General features: G+C 38.8%; 1 long non-coding RNA gene across 3 annotated transcripts in view; it reads left to right on the top strand.

Moving 5' to 3' along the window:
• LOC135229543 (uncharacterized) overlaps positions 1-15,558 on the top strand; it is a 141,682-nt gene that overhangs the window by 114,611 nt on the left and 11,513 nt on the right. For all 3 annotated transcript variants that reach the window (XR_010320224.1, XR_010320225.1, XR_010320223.1), the window contains one exon: positions 10,151-10,304. This is a non-coding gene — a long non-coding RNA (uncharacterized LOC135229543). The remainder of the gene's footprint in view (positions 1-10,150; positions 10,305-15,558) is intronic.

Raw genomic sequence — 15,558 nt, 5'->3', positions numbered from 1 at the left:
TGACCATTTTGCCAGTTTCTAAGCCCCTCTACCCACCCATCTCCCTTCCAGGCAGGAGATGCCAACATAGTCTCAAGTGTCCACCCAAACCAAGTAGCTCACGCCTCACCAGCATCCCTCTCCAACCCATTGTCTAGTCCAACCCATGTCTGATGAACTGGCTTTGGGGATGGTTCCCGTAGTGGGTAAACGGAAGGTGTGGGGGCCATGATCACTGGGGTCCTTCCAGTCTCAGTCAGACCATTAAGTCTGGTCTTTTTATGAGAATTTGGGGTCTGCATCCCACTGTTCTGCTCCCTCAAGGGATCTCTGTTATGTTCCCCGTCAGGGCAGTCATTGGTTGTGGCCCGGCACTGTCTAGTTCTTCTGATCTCAGGATGATGTAATCTCTAGTTCATGTAGTCCTTTCTGTCTCTTGGGCTCGTTATTATCTTATGTTCTTGGTGTTCTCCATTCTCCCTTGATCCAGGTGGGCTGAGAATCATTGATGCATCTGAGATGGCTGCTTGCTAGCATTTAAGATGCCACTCTTCAAAGTGGGATGCAGAATGTTTTCTTAATAGATTTTATTATGCCAGTTGACTTAGATGTCCCCTAAAACCATGGTCCCCAAACCTCTGCCCCTGCTTTGCTGACCTTCGAAGCATTCAGTTTATTCAGGAAACTTCTTTGCTTTGGTTTAGTCCAGTTGTGCTGACCTCCACTGTGTTGAGTGTTGTTCTTCCATTCACCAAAAGTAGTTCTTGTCTATCTCTTTAGTAAATACCCCTCTCCTACCCTCCCTGCCTCCCCCCCTCATAACAACAAAGGAATATGTTCTTCTCAGTTTAAACTATTTCTCAAGATCTTATAATAGTGGTCTTATACAATATTTGACCTTTTGCTACTAATTTCACTCAGCATAATGCCTTCCAGGTTTCTCCATGTTATGAAGTGTTTCACAGATTCGTCACTGTTCTTTGTTGATGTGCAGTATTCCATTGTGTGAATATAGCATAATTTATTTATCCATTCATCCATTGATGGGCACCTTGGTTGGTTCCATCTTTTTGCTATTGTAAACAGTGCTGCAATAAACGTGGAAGTGCATGTATCTATTTGTGTAAAAGCTCTTATTTCTGTAGGATATATTCCGAGGAGTGGGATTGCTGGGTTGTATGGTAGTTCTATTTCTAGCTTTTTAAGGAAGCACCAAATTGATTTCCAAAGTGGTTGTATACCATTTTACATTCCCACCAGCAGAGTATAAGTGTTCCGGTCTCTCCACAGCCTCTCCAACATTTATTTTTTTGTGTGTTTTGGATTAATGCCAGCCTTGTTGGAGTGAGATGGAATCTCATTGTAGTTTTGATTTGCATTTCTCTAATGGCTAATGATCGAGAGCATTTCCTTATGTATCTGTTAGCTGCCTGAATGTCTTCTTTAGTGAAGTGTCTGTTCATATCCTTTGCCCATTTTTTAATTGGGGTGTTTGTCTTTTTGTGGTTGAGTTTTAGCAGAGTCATGTAGGTTTTAGAGATCAGGCACCGGGTGGAGATGTCTTAGCTGAAAACTTTTTCCCAGTCTGTGGGTGGTCTTTTTACTCTTTTGGTGAAGTCTTTAGATGAGCATAGGTGTTTGATTTTTAGGAGCTCCCAGTTATCTGGTTTCTCTTCATCATTTTTGGTAATGTTTTGTATTCTGTTTATGCCATGTATTAGGTCTCCTAATGTTGTCCCTATTTTTTCTTCCATGATCTTTATCGTTTTAGATTTTATGTTTGGGTCTTTGATCCATTTGGAGTTAGTTTTTTGCATGGTGTGTGGTAGGGGTCCTGTTTCATTTTTTGGAGGTGGCTATACAGTTACGCCAGCACCTTTTGTTAAAAAGACTATCTTCTCCCCAATTAACTGACACTGGGTCTTTGGCAAATATCAGCTGCTCATATGTGGATGGATTTATATCTGGATTCTCAATATTGTTCTATCGGTCTATGTGTCTGTTGCTGTACCAGTACCAGGCTGTTTTGAGTACTGTGACAGTATAATTTGTTCTAATATCAGGCAGAGTGAGTCCTCCCACTTTGTTCTTTTTTAGTAATGCTTTACTTTTCCGCGGCTTCTTTCCCTTCCATATGAAGTTGGTGATTTGTTTCTCCATCTGTTTAAAAAATGTCATTGGAATTTGGATCGGAAGTGCATTGTATCTATAGATGGCTTTTGATAGAATGGACAATTTTACAATGTTGTCTTCCTATCCACGAGCAAGATATGTTTTTCCAATTACGTAGGTCCCTTTTGTTTTTTTTGCAGTAGTACCTTGTAGTTTTCTTGGTATAGCTCTTTTACATTTTTGGTAAGGTTTATTCCTAAGTATTTTATCTTCTTGGGGGCTGCTGTGAATGGTATTCATTTGATGATTTCCTCTTCAATGTTCTTTTTGTTGATATAGAGGAATCCAACTGATTTTGTGTGTTTGTATTGTAATCTGAAACTTTGCTGAACCCTTCTATTAGTTTTCTTGAGGATTCCTCAGGGTTTTCTGTGTATAAGATAATGTCTTTGGAAATAGAGATAATTTTATTTCTTCCTTACCAATCTGGATGCCCTTTATTTCTTTGTCTAGCCCAGTTGCTCTGGCTAGGACCTCTAGCACAATGCTGAGTAAGAGCAGTGATAAAGGGGATCCTTGTCTGTTTCCCGTTCTCAAGGGAAATGCTTTCAGGCTCTCTCCATTTAGGATGATGCTGGGTATTGGCTTTGTATCAATACCCTTTATTATGTTGAGGAATTTTCCTTTTATTCCTATTTTGCTGAGAGTTTTTATCATGAGTGGGTGTTGGACTTTGTCAAATGCCTTTTCTGTATCAATTGATAAAATTATGTGGTTCTTGTCCTTTTTTTATGTGGTGGATTACGTTAATTGTTTTTCTAATATTGAACCAACCTTGCATACCTGGTATAAATCCTACTTGGTGATGGTGGATTATTTTTTTGATATGTTGTTGAATTCTACTGGCTCGAATTTTGTTGAGGATTTTTGCATCTATGTTCATGAGGGATATAGGTCTGTAATTTTCTTTTTTTGTGTTGTCTTTAGCTGGTTTTGGTATCAGGGTTATGCTGGCTTCATAGAAGGAGTTAGGTAGTATTCCGTCCTTTTCTATGCTTTGAAATACCTTCAGTAGTAGTGGTAAGTCTTCCCTGAAAGTTTGGTAGAACTTTGCAGTGAAGCCATCAGGGCCAGGGCTTTTTTTTGTTGGGAGTGTTTTGATTACCTTTTCAATCTCTTTTTTTGTTATGGGTCTATTTAGTTGTTCTACTTCAGTTTGTGTTAGTTTAGGTAGGTAGTGTGTTTCTAGGAATTCATCCATTTTTTCTAGGTTTTCAAATTTGTTAGAATACAATTTTTTGTAGTAATCTGATATGATTGTTTTAATTTCAGTTGGATCTGTTGTGATATGGCCCATCCCATTTCTTATTTGGATTATTGGTTTGTTTTCCTGTATTTCTTTAGTCAGTCTGGCTAATGGTTTATCAATTTTGTTCATTTTTTCAAAGAAGCAGTTTTTGGCCTTGTTAACTCTTTCAATTGTTTTTCTATTCTCTAATTCATTTAATTTTGCTGTAGTTTTTATTTTTTGCTTTCTTTTGGTGCCTGACAGTTCCTTTTGTTGCTCTCTTTCTGTTTGTTCAAGTTGTAGGGACAGTTCTTTCATTTTGGCTCTTCTTTAATATGTGTGCCTTTATTGATATAAATTGACCTCTGAGCACTGCTTTCACCATGTCCCAAAGGTTTTCATAGGAAGTGTTTTCAGTCTTGTTGAATTCTGTGAATTTCTTTATTCCCTCCTTAAGGTCTTCCATAACCCAGTCTTTTTTGAGCAGGGTATTGTGCAGTTTCCAAGCATTTGATTTCTTTTCCCTGGTTTTTCTGTTATTGATTTTTACTTTTATGGTCTTTTGTTCAGAGAAGATGTTTTATAATATTTCAATGTTTTGGGTTCTGCAAAGGCTTGTTTTATGACCTAATATGTGATCTATTCTAGAGAATGTTTCATGTGCACTAGAAAAGAAATTATAGTTTGCAGCTGTTGGGTGGAGTGTTCTGTATAAGTCTATGAAGTGAAGTTGTTTAATTGTAGCACTTAGATCTTCCGTGTCTCTATTGAGCTTCTTACTGCATTTCCTATCCTTCACCGAGTGTTGTGTTGAAGTCTCCTGCTATAATTGTGGAGGTGTCTATCTCACTTTTTAATTCTGTTAACATTTGTTTTATGAATGTTGCGGCCCTATCATTGGGTGCATAAATATTTAATACGGTTATATGTACCTGGTAAATTGTCCCTTTAATCTTTATGTAGTGTCCTTCTTTATCCTTTGTGGTGGATTTAATTTTAAAGTCTATTTTGTTGGAAATTAATATTGCCTCTCCTGCTCTTTTTTGATTGTTGTTTGCTTGATATATTTTTATCCATCCTTTCAGTTTTGGTTTATTTGTGTCTCTTAACTCTAAAGCGTGTCTCTTTTAGGAAGCATACAGACTGATCGTGTTTTTTTATCCAGTCTGCAACTTTCTGTCTCTTTATTGGTGAATTTAGTCCATTTACATTAAGTGTAATTATAGATAAGTATGAGTTTAGTGCTGTCATTTTGATGCCTGTTTTTGACAATTTCATTTTCCATTTACTTTTTTGTGCTGAGTTTTTCTTTGTAGAATGTGTGTTCCTCCTTTTTATAGTAGTTGAATTTATTTTGGTGAGTCGTTATGTTTATCTTGGTTTTTATTTTGAAGTATGGAATTGTTAGACCTTGTTGTGGTTACCTTAATATTTACCCTGGTTTGAGTAAGTAAAAACCTAAGTTGTTTCGCCCTGTATCGCCTTGGTTTCCTCTCCATATGTAATTTCTAAGCCTCCTGTATTTAGTCCCTCTTTTTTCACTATCGTAATCTTTTACATAATCACATCAATGATTCCCTGTTTTGAGTAATTTTTTTAATTAATCTTATTTTGTTTTTGTGATTTCCCTATCTGGGTTGATATCAGGATGTTTTGTTCTGTGACCTTGTGTTGTGTTGGTATCTGATATTATTGATTTTCTGACCAAAGAATTTCCTTCAGTAATTCTTGCAGTTTTGGTTTGGTTTTTGCAAATTCTCTAAGCTTGTGTTTATCTGTAAATATCTTAATTTCACCTTCATGTTTTAGAATTTTGCTGGATATATGATTGTTCGCTGACAGTTTTTCCTCTTTCAGTGCTCTATATATGTTATCCCATTGTCTTCTTGCCTGCATGGTTTCTGCCGAGTAGTGCAAACTTATTGATTCTCCTTTGTAGGTAACTTTTCGTTTATCCTTGGGTGCTTTTGAAATTTCTCTTTATCTTTGGTTTTGGCAGGTTTGATGATATGTCTTGGTGATTTTCTTTTGGGATCTGTTTTGTATGAGGTTCGATGAGCATCTTGGGTAGATATCTTTTCATCTTTCACAATGCCAGGGAATTTTTCTGCCATCAGATCTTCCACTGTTCTCTCTGTATTTTCTGTTATCCCTCCCTGTTCTGGAACTCCAATCACACGCAAATTACTCTTGATAGAGTCCCTCATGATTCTTAGGGTTTCTTCATAGTTTTAAATTCTATTTGATTTTTCTTCAACTATATTTGTGTCAATTGTCTTATCCTCCAGCTCCCCCACTCTTCATTCCAGTTCCTCGATTCTGCTCCTGTGACTTCCTATTGAGTTGTCTGATTCTGTGACTTTATTGTTAATCTTTTGGATTTCTGAATGCTGTCTCTCTATGGATTCTTACAGCTTATTAATTTTTTCACTATGTTGTTGAATAATCTTTTGGATATCTTTAACTGCTTTATCCGTGTATTCCTTGGTGTTTTCTGTAGATTGCCTTATTTCATTTGTGAGGTCATTCCTGATGTCTTGAAGAATTCTGTATATAATTTTTTTATATTCTACATTTGGCAATTCTAGGAATGTATCTACATCTGGGAATGATTTTGATTCTTTGATTTGGGGGTTTGTAGAAGCAATCATGGTCTGCTTCTTCATGTGATTTGATGTCGACTGCTGTCTCTGAGCCATCTATAAGATATTGTAAAATTTTCTTTTATATTTGCTCACTGAGTCTTATCTTCTTATTTTGTTTTGTTACAATACACCCAGATGGGCTACTAGATTGTGGTATCGTGATTGATGTAGCTTTTGAATCACTTACGTCCTATTACCAGCTTGCCTGAGCTGTTACCAGGTATATAAGTGTATGAGTCCATTCACTATTCTTGAATAGAATCAGCTCAGGTGTCCTGATAGCTGGTCACCTAGTGTGTGGTGTAGGCTCTCACGTATTATCTTAGAGGAGTAGTGGTGATGGTTGTATGCACCAGTTTCTATTAGTGGCATGGGGTCACATTTCGAGGAGGGCAGGATGCTGACAGCCTTCCTTCAAGTGACAGTGAGGTAGGTGTGGCTCTATTCTCTAGAGCACTCTGGTGCGTGGGCTTTGCAGCTGTATCTTAGGCACCCAATGCTTGGGTAGGCGTCACTATTCTCAGACCCCTCTAGCAGGTGGCTAGGTGATGTGGGTGGAGTCTCAGCCCTCAGTTCGCTGGTGCGGATCAGCGAGGGCTCTGTTTAATAGGTAGAGAGGTATCTGACCTCCAAAACTTGCCTTTCCACTGCTGAGCTAAAACAATTATGGTCAGATCTCTATCAGAATTGCCTTTACATTGTAATAGCCACCTAGTTACCTGTAGGGTGAAAGCCAAAGACTATGGGTCTGTTAATGCCTGGATGGAGCTGATTCTGTATTGTTATTTCAGTTTAGGGAAGTCAGGGAAGGATTTTTTCTTTGATTGTTAAATGCTGCTTTTCTCAGGCCAGGAGAATGGGTTAGAAAAGAAAGAAGAAAAAAAATCCAGCAGTGCACTTCACTCTCTGGCACAGAGAATTCCAATGTTAATGAAGCTGGCTGGGGCAATGAGGGGTGGAATCAGATATATAGAAGAGAGTAGCCTGGCAAAATATATAAAGTTACTTATGTTGTTTGGTGAGGACTGTTTTTTCTGAGATTCCAGAGCATTGTGTCGCTCGTGTGTGGTGGCTGGATCCCTGCTGAGACTGTCCCAGAGGGTTAGGGCTGCGTCCATGCTCACACCGTCTCAGGAATCCACAATTGGCTCCCCCACACTTAGTCCAAAGCCCAGCACCAGGGTTTCCTTTCTGGGACTCTGCACTCCAGGCTCCAAAACCAGTCGCTGCTTCCCTATAGTTTTTCGTTTCCCTGTCAGCCGCGTCTGTGTGGAGCCTGTGTGTGCTGCCTGGGTCCCCTCTGAGGTTGGTCCTGAGGGTTGGGCCTATATCTGTTCTTCCCTGTCTCAGTAAGCCACAATCAGCCCCACCACTCTGACACCAGGAAACCACGAGGGCTCAAGGCTGTGGCGTGGGACACTGGCTCTGGAAGTGGTCCCTGCTGCAGCGTGGCTTTTCACTCCCCCGTCACTCAGGTCAACTCCTTTGTTCTGTGTTTGATGGTCAGGGTTTGTAGATTGTCCTTTATGTAATCAGTTCACTTGTTTTTTCGAGTCTTTGTTTCAAGAGGGATAAGCGGAATCTTCTACCTAGTCAGCCATCTTGGTCCTGCCCCCGTGTCTGCCTCTTTATGTGATTTGATATTGACTGTTGTCTCTGAGCCATCTATAAGTTATTGTATTAGTTTATTTTATGCTTGCTTTTTGTATCCTAGCTTCTTGCTTTGTTTAGTTTTGGTATACCCAAATAAGCTGCTTGAGTGCACTAGGTTGATTACTTTCACCTTTGAAGCTCTAATATACTATCACCAGATGGCTAGCACTGTTACCAGGCATATGAGCCTAGGAGTTCATTTACTTTTCTTGTATGGATTCAACTCAGGTGCCCAGGTAGTTGTTCATAAAGTGTGTGGTACAGGCTCTGTCCTACAGTCTTAGAGGGGCAGGGGTTATTGGTGTAGGCAGAAGTATCTGGCTGCAGTAGGGGGTCAGAGTCTGATCAAGGCAGGGGTCTGACAGCTGTGCTCTGAGTGTCTGTGAGGAAAGTGCATCCCTGTTCTGTAGAGCACACGGGTGGGTTCTGCAGAAGGGCGATGGGCACCCAATGCTTTTGGTTGTAAGTTCTGGGCGGTACTACTTATCCTTGGAGCCCTGTCACAGGTGGCTAGGTATTGTGGGTGGAGCCACCAGTCCTTAGGCCCCTGATGTGGGTAGGTGAAGACCCTGTTTAACAGGCAAAGCAGTGTCAAACATCAAACACCCATCTTTCCACCGTCCACCTGAAACAGTTGCAGTCTGGCAACAAGGGCCTATTCTCCTGAAATGGGCCCACAGAGGTCCGTGCTGGGGTGAAAGGTATTCAAAGCCCATGGACTGTTTGTGCCTGAACAAGAGCTGCTTCTGTCCTGAGCTCCCCAGCTTAATTGAGCTGGCAGATTATCTTTCCCCCAGTTGTGAACTTATACCTTCTTCAAGGATGGAAAAATGGCTCAGAGTGGTACCAGGGCCTATCTCAGGCCCAGGGAAGTTGACAGCCACTGAAGCCGGCTTGGGGGCTGGGGGCGTGGTAAAATAAACACAAGTAATTAGCTTTTGCCGAGAGTGCTGTTCTTCTCTTGTTCTGGAGGTGTGAGTGGTCTGTGCAACTAGCTGTCTTTCCGTGAGCGAAGCGTCTCTGTAACGCTACTGCCAGCCCCACTGCAGTCGCTCCAGGGAATGGTGCCTGAGGGTTCCTGGCTATTCAGGTCCAGTAACTCCTCTCCACTTCTGAATAGTCTCTCCCTCCCCCTGCCGCTGAGTCCATTTTCTAACTTTACCTTTGGTATTCAGGGCTCCTAGCTTGTCATAAATATAATCGCTTCACTTGTTTTTTCTGGTCTTTTTTTGTAAGAGGGATCACTGGTGGCGTCTCAATACTCAAAACTTCATCATTTCTTCCTTTCACTTTAGCTACTCGACATTTAAGAGCAACGTTCAGAGTCTCTTCCGACATCCGTTTTGGTCTTTTCTTTCTTTCCTGTCTTTTAAAGGATCTCTTGCTTTCTTCATGTGTGATGTCCTTGATGTCATTCCACAGCTCGTCTGGTCTTCAGTCGTTAGTGTTCAACACGTAAAATGTGTTCTTGAGGTGGTCTCTAAATACAGGTGAGATATACTCAAGGTCATATTTTGGCCCCTTTTGACTTATTCTAATTTTCTTCAGTTTCAACTTGAACTCCCATATGAGCAATTGACAGTCTGTTTCACAATCGATCCCTGGCCTTGTTCTGACTGATGATATGAGGTTTCCCATCTTCTCTTTCCACAGATGTAGTCAGTTTGATTCCTGTGTATTCCATCTGGTAAAGTCCACGCGTATAGCTGCCGTTTATGTTGTTGAAAAAAAATATTTGCAGTGGATGAGTCACTGGTCTTGCAGAATTCTTTCATGAGATTTCTGGCGTCATTTATTTCAGCGATGCTGTATTTTCCAACTACTTTTCCTTCTTTGTTTCCAACTTTAACATTCTAATCACCAGTAATTATCAATGCATCTTGATTGCATGTTTGATCAATTTCAGGCTGCAGAAGTTGTTTAAAATCTTCAATTTCTTTATCTTTGGCATTAGTGGTTGGTGCATAAATTTGAATAGTCGTATAAACTAGTCTTCCTTGTAAGTGTATGGATTTTAGCCTATCAGTGACAACATTGTACTTCAGGCTAGATCTTGAAATGTTCTCTTTGATGATATGTAACGTCATTCTTTTGACTCTAGTGGAATATCCATGTTTGTAAGACTGCTCACAGACTGTTTCACCAGAGAGTTTTCTGGTACTGCAACATCTACCACTAATCTCTGTGATCCCTGTGAATTGGCAAAATAAGAATAGTGCTATAGATTTCTTCCAAATACAGAAAACATAAGTATGAAAATGTTCTTGCTATTGATTATGTTCTTTACCAATCTGTTTGTATGGGATTTTTGGTACTTCACTTGAAAAATGAGTCCAAGGTACTGTGATGTGATTGTTTACTTTGTGTGGCCTTTCTAGCCATGGTCTTATAACATCCACCCTGGTGCTTGGGCAGGACTGTGTGATAGGGTAATTGTGGCTCACCAAGGGGATTGTTTATTTTCCCTTCAAAGAGAACCAGTTCCAGAGCAAAGAGGAGGATTCAACTCCCATCAAGGAAGAACAGCCAAGAGCCGAGCGTATATTATGGACCTGAGATCCCTGCACTGAGAAGCTCCTAGAAGCAGGAGACTGAGATAGAGAGAGGAAGCTGTAACCCTGAAGATGGTAAGATGCCATGGCAGGAGAGACCGAGCAACAGGGACCTGGCTATAGGAGATGATGGCCCAGGGAGAAGGAAAGCTGAGTGCCTTTGGAGAGAGGCCGGCCCAAGGCCAGGCAGAGGCACGCCTATGAGCACAGGAGGGAAGAGGCTGTCCTGATAGAAGAACTGTATTCTGAGTGTGTTTGAGCCTGAGCTATAACTGTTACTTCCCTAATAAACCCCATAATCGTGAATATGGACTATGAGTTCTGTGTGGCCATTGCAATGAGTTATTGAACCCAGCAGAGAAGTAGGGAGTGCTGTGTGAGGGACAGATGGTGTCAGAGTTAGTGAAGATGGTGGAGAGAGGATAGTTTTTCACCAATGCCTTCAATGCAGCTTCGATTTCTTCCTTTTATACCATCAGTTCTTGATCTTATGCTACCTCTTGAAATGGTTGAAAATTATCCAGTTCTACTGCAGTGGCTGTATTAATATCAGACAAATTATACTTCAGAAAAAGGAGTATTATTGGGAATAAGTAGGGACATAACATAATAAAGGTTCAATTCTCCAAAAAGATACAACACTCCTAAATGTGTACGTGTCTAACAACAGGGCTCCAAAATACAAAAACTAATAAATCTGAAAGGGGAAATGGACAAATACGCATTTATAACTGGTATCAGTACTTTTCTATCAATAATTAATAGAGCCCTGCTAGTTGAAGTCCAAAGCATCTGTATGAACCACTCATGGATGTCTATGTGTGTGTATGTGTGTATGTATGTATATAGTATAAAGAGAAGTAATACAGAAATAAACATAGATACATGTTGTAGTCCTTGGGAGGTACAAACGGTTAATGCATTCAGCTGCTAACCAAAATGTTGGAGGTTTGAGTCCACCCAGAGGCACTTTGGAAGAAAGGCTTGGTGATCTACTTTTGAAAAATTAGCCATTGAACTGACACACTTGTGTGTCAGTACTACTCTGACACACATGAGGGGAGGGGTCACCATGAGTCAGATCAGCTTGATAGCAATCGAATGATTTTTTTATGCATTCTGCCAATGTTTGTCTTTTAATTGGTATCTTAGGCTGGGTTCTCTAGAGAAACAAAACCAGTGAGGTGTATATATATATATTTATATATAAATAGCTTTATATCAAGAAAATGGCTCACGAGGCTGTAGAGGCTGGTAAGTCTCAAGTCCATGGGTCAGGCTTGTGGCTTCTCCTGACTCACATAGATGCAGGGACTGCAGAACTCAAGATCTGCAGATCATACAACAGGTCTGTGGCTCACAGGCTGCAAAGGCTGACAGATCTCAAGATCGGCAGGTAAGCTGGCAGGCCGTGGCTCACAGACTGCGGAGGCTGGTGAATCCCAAAATTGGAAGGTAAGCTGAGAGTTCAAGTCCCAAAAACTTGAGATCAGATGAAGAGGAGCCAGCTGCAGGATTCCGAGTGAGCAAAAACTCAAGAGCCTTGCCAGAAAGTCCACCTATATTGGATGCAGTCCACACCCCCGAGGAAACTCCCTTACATCTGATTGGCTACTCACAGCAGATCCCATCATGGAGGTAATCACATTATATCACATCTCATCATGGAAATGATTGCATCGTTATACGACTGCTAAACTACATCATAACTGCCAAAGCACTGAGAATCATGGTCCAACAAAGTTGACACACAACTTTAATGATCCCAATTGTGAATTTAATCTATTTAAATTTAAAGCGATTAATGATAAGGAAGGACTTATGTCTTCTACTTTGTAGTAGGTCATATACGTATTTTGTTTCTCATTTTCTTCACTACCGTCCACTTTCGTGTTTGACTGATTTTTTTCAAGTGTACAATTTTGATCCTCTCCTTATTTCCTTTCCTTATATTTTTTAACTTCTTAGTGGTGATCATGAGGATTACAATTAATATCTTATGTTTATAACAATCTTCTTTTAATTAATACAAATTTAGCTTCAACAGTATACAACATTCTGCTTTTATTCAGCTCAGTTACCTCCCCTACTTACGTTGCTGTTACAAAAATTGCATCTTTATACATTGTGTGTCCATTAAGAGAGATGTATAAGTATTTTTATGCATTTGTGCTTTAAATCATATATGAGAAAAAGAGAGGTGTGATATAAAAATATTACTGACTTTGTTTTATCTAAGTAGTTACCTTTACAGAGTCTTCGTTTCTTTTTATGGCTTCAAGTTACTGTCTAGTGTCCTTCCGTGCCAGCCAGGATGATTCCCTGTAGCATTTCTCATAAGGCAGTTCTGCTGCTAACACCCTCCCTCAGGTTTTGTGTATCTGGGCATGTCTTAATTTCACCTTCATTTTTGAAAGATAGTTTTGCTAGATATTGACATCTTGGTTCATAGTTTTGTTTCTGTATTTTTTTTCCAGTACCTTAAATACATCATTCGACTATTTTCTTGTCTCAATGGTTTCTGATGAAAAATCAACAGTTAAACTTGTTGAGACTCTCTTGTACATTAAAAAAAAAATTTTTTTTGTACATTAGGGGTCACTTATCTGTCGCTGCTTTCAAGTTTCTATCTTCGTCTTTTGACATTTTGATTATGTCTGTCTGTGGATATCTATGTATTTACTGTCCTTTGAGTTTATTGAGCTTCTTGGATATCTAGATGACATTTGGGAAACTTCCAGTCATTACATTTTTAAATATTCTTTCTGTCCTTTCATCTTTCTTTCCTTTCTGGGACTCCTTAATGAGTATGTTGGTATGCTTGATGTTGTCCCGCAGGTCCCTTAGGCTCTGTTCATTTTCTTCATTCTTTTTCCTTTATGCTCCTCAGTTAGAACAATTTCAGTTGTGCTTTTTCAAGTTTACATTTTCCTGCTTTCTTGCTCAAATCTGCTGTTGAGCTCCTCTAATGAAATTTTTATTTCAGCTATTCAACTTTTCAGCTCTATAATTTCTATTTGGTTCTTTTGTATAATATTTCTTTATTAATGTTTTCTACTTGTTCATACATTCTTCTCTTGGTTTCCTTTTTTTGTGTGTGTGTTTATGGTTTGTTTAGCTCTTTGAGGAAATTTAAGACAATTGGTTTAAAATCTTTGTCTAGTAATCCCAATATCTGTGTTTCCTTAGGGATGCTTTCTGTTCATTTCTCTTCTTTCTTTCTTCTTAACAAATGAACCATCCTTTTCTTTTTTCTTTTTATGACTTAGAATAGTGTGTTGCAAACTGGATATCTTAAATATTATAATGTAACTCTGGAAATCAGATTCCCTCCTGTCATTAGGGTTTGCTTTTTTTTTTTTTTTTTTTAATTGTTGAGGGCCAGTCATCCATTTGCTTAGTGATGTTTCCAAACTATTTCTGCAGAGATTGTATGTCTTCTCATGTGTGGACACTGAAGTTCTGTTCTGTTATCTCAGCAGTCAGTTCATGACCTGACAGTGCTTTCTTTAAACGCTTGTAGCCAAAAAGAAAAAGTAACATTATCCCAGTCTTTGCAGATTGGCTCTGAACTGGCGCGTTCTTTCAATGCTAAGCAAGAGTGCCTAAAACTCTGCCCTAGCCTTCACTTCCTGCCCCCATGGAGCCCAAAGATCAGCCAGAGGTGCAAGCCTAAAGCTTTGTCAGGATCTTTATGAGCATATCTTCATCCTTAGGCAAGAACATTGCACTTCAGATTCCTCAGTATATATGGTAGCCCTTCAAAGCCCTTAAACCACCAACCATTGTCCTCTCAGCCCTTTTTCCAAGCTTTTGGATGTCTCTGCTGTTTTCTCTGTCCTTCATCCTTTGACCCTGGAGGTAGGACCAATTCTTTTTAGCTTCGTACTTCTGAGTTTCCATCACATTATACATTTTTTCTTGTGTGCTGTTGAGTCAATTCTGACTCATAGTGAATATAGGATGGAGTAGAACTTCTCCAAAGGTTTCTAAGGCTGTAATCTTTATGGAAGGGAACGGTCATATCTTTCTCCTGTGGAGTAGTTGGTGGATCAAATCAAAAGGTTTAAGAGCTGAGTGCTTAACCACTGCACTACTGGGGCTCCTTTTGACATCATGCATCATAATAGATTTTTAACACACCCCTCAGAAACATAGAAGTCCATAAATTATCAAGGATACAGAAGATTTAACATGTAAAAAAATACCAAATTGATATATGTGTATGTGTGTGTATTATCTAACCATGAAAGAATATACATTCATCTCATGCACATACATAGTGTGTATAAAAATTAACTGTATACTGTGTTATAAAGCAAGTCTCAACAAATTTCAAGAGTCTGCAATAACATAGAGGATACTATGTAAGTACACCATAATTAAAAAAAAAAACCATCTTAGAAAATGAAAATACAAAATCTCCATTTTTTTTTATGTAAGTGCACCATAATTAAAAAAAAAAAAACATCTTAGAAAATGAAAATACAAAATCTCCATGTGCTTGGATATTTTAAAATACTATGAGTCAAAAAAGACATCATAATGAAAATTAGAATACATTTTGAAGTGAACAATTATGAACATAGTGCATATAAAAATTTGTGCAGTACAGACAATATAATATAGGAAACTTATAGCCTTAAAAATATAATTGGAAAGAACAAATCTTGAAAAATAAGTGAGTTAAACATCCATTCAAAATGTTGGGAAAAAACCAGAAACGAACATTCATAGGAATTTTTGTTTCTATTAATGATTGAATACATGCAACAGACGATCAACAAAGACTAAAGTTGATTCTTAGAAAATGCTAGTAAAATTGACAAACTTTAGGCAAGATTGATCAAGTGAAAAAGAATGAAGATATAAAAAACGAATATCAGGAATTAGAAAGAAAATGACTACAGATCTTGCAGAACATAAAGATAATGTGAGAATGTTATGAACCGTATTAGCCAATAAATTTGCAAATTTAGGTAAAGTAGGCAAACGTATCATACCATGTAAGTTAATAACAACGATTCAAGAAGAAACAGGAAGCAAAAGTAATTCCACAACTGTTAATAGAATTGAATTAGAGCTCAAACTATTCTCAAAAAGAAAACTTCATATCAGATGGCTTTTCCTGCAAATTCTGCCAAATATTCAAGAAATATTTCACAAATTCTTCAATATAAAATGAAATATATACCCAAACTCATTTTATAAAGCTTGTAGAATGAATATTGATACCAAAACCTGACAAGAGAAGCAGAAGATGGGAAAATTACAGGCCAATGTCACTGATGAACATAGATGCAAAATATAAAAATAAATAGGCAAAACA

The sequence above is a fragment of the Loxodonta africana genome, unplaced genomic scaffold (genome assembly GCF_030014295.1).
Source record: "Loxodonta africana isolate mLoxAfr1 unplaced genomic scaffold, mLoxAfr1.hap2 scaffold_36, whole genome shotgun sequence".
Taxonomy (NCBI): Eukaryota; Metazoa; Chordata; class Mammalia; order Proboscidea; family Elephantidae; genus Loxodonta; species Loxodonta africana.
The sequence above is the reverse complement of the archived record's forward strand: the minus strand, read 5'-3'. Positions and strand labels throughout refer to the sequence as shown.